Consider the following 1,637-nt stretch of genomic DNA (forward strand, 5'->3'; position numbering starts at 1 on the left):
AACTGTTCTGCAGAGTTCACATGGGCTTGGGAGGAGCGCCTGGCTTCTTTCTTTTATCAGTTCTATCTATATGAAGATAAGTCAAAGGTCCTGCTCGACCATGTCTGGCTTCACTTGGAAGCATGGATGAGATGTTTCCTCTGAGTTGACCCTCCTCTTTGTAGACTGGACACTGGTTCAAGTCCATCTCTTGGGATCTCCTTGGCCTCCCTGAACAAGAGGACAGGTGACTCACCACAATTACAGGACATTTTGAGAGATGTTCCATAGTCCCCTGAATTTGGTCGACCTTGGAGGGCAAGGGGCAAAACTGTCCTTTAAGTCCTTCTGACCATATTAATATAGGTCTTAAAGTATGGCTGTTAAATATCCAATAAGGTTAGTTCCACCAGTCTTCTACTTTTAATTATCTTATCATGTACTATGTAGATAAAGCTTGGGTAAAAAATCAAAATTTCTCAGATAAACCATTACAAGATAATATATTTTGTTCCTTAAACTAGTTGACTATACTATGACCATAGAAATTCAAGATTATACGTATATTATTTTTGTCTTATCCTTTATATATCATAACCTACACAGACCTTCATCACTTGCTTAGACGTTCTCATTTTTTCTGTCTATTTTGGAAAATATCTCCATTCCCATATCCTTTTAACATCTTTTATATTCTCAAATAAATTTTCCATCTGTTGTGAGAATTCTTTTCCTGGGGATACTAAGCAATGCTTATTCCGTTTTAAGGTTCTAGTGTCAAACCAATGTTTGGTTGAAGTTTTCCTGGGGAACCAGTGAATTTACTGTCCTTACTTACAGAGATGACTGAGGGGCTGCTGAGGTGTATCAGTGATGTGGGGGTATGCACACTGCAAAGCCTGTACCCAGCATGGATCAAGCCTTTTCTTGTATTCTTAGTTTTTAAAGAGTTCTCCACACTGTTTTCTGTAGGGGTTGCATGAGTTTGCAATCCAACCAGCAGTGAATGAGTGTTCCCCTTTCCCCACATCATGTTATAGGGGAGTCATGGCATGGTGGGTAGATGGATTTACCAGGGAAGAAGGCTGGTCTGGGGAATTGGCAAGTTGGGGTTGTGGATAGCCAATATAGATGGATGTTGAACACTTTTTGAGATATTTCTTTTCTTTTCTTTTTTTGGCCTTTTTGAGACAGGGTCTCCCTGTAGCCTCAGCTGTCCTGGAACTTGCTATATAGACCAGGCTGGCCTTGAACTCAGATCCGCCTGCCTCTGCCTCCTGAGTGCTGGGATTAAAGGCGAATGGCACCACGCCCAGCTTGCGATGTTTCTTAGCCATCTTTATTTCTTCCTTTGAGAACTCTATGTTTAGATCTTTAGCCCTTCTTTTTAATTGGATCATTTGGTTTCCCCCTTTGTTTTTTGGAGTTCTTTATATATTCTGGATGTTAAACCTCTATCAGATGTGTCACGGTGAAGAATTTTTTCCCATTCTGTGGGTTTTCTCTTCACTGTTTTGATTGCTTCTTTTGCTGTACAGAAGCTTTTTAGTTTAATGAGGTCCCAGTTGTTGATTGTTGACCTTAATTCCTGAGCAACTTTTGTCTGATTTAGAAAGTCCTTTCCTATACCTATATCTTGTAGGTTACTGCCAATGTTT

The 1,637-nt window shown here is 40.1% G+C and overlaps 1 protein-coding gene across 8 annotated transcripts in view; it reads left to right on the top strand.

Moving 5' to 3' along the window:
- The window catches only part of Slc6a12 (solute carrier family 6 member 12), a 30,324-nt gene that overhangs the window by 14,298 nt on the left and 14,389 nt on the right, over positions 1–1,637 (top strand). The window lies entirely within an intron of this gene.

The sequence above is a fragment of the Nannospalax galili genome, unplaced genomic scaffold (assembly GCF_000622305.1).
Source record: "Nannospalax galili isolate Female #2095 unplaced genomic scaffold, S.galili_v1.0 scaffold1711, whole genome shotgun sequence".
NCBI classification, from domain to species: Eukaryota; Metazoa; Chordata; class Mammalia; order Rodentia; family Spalacidae; genus Nannospalax; species Nannospalax galili.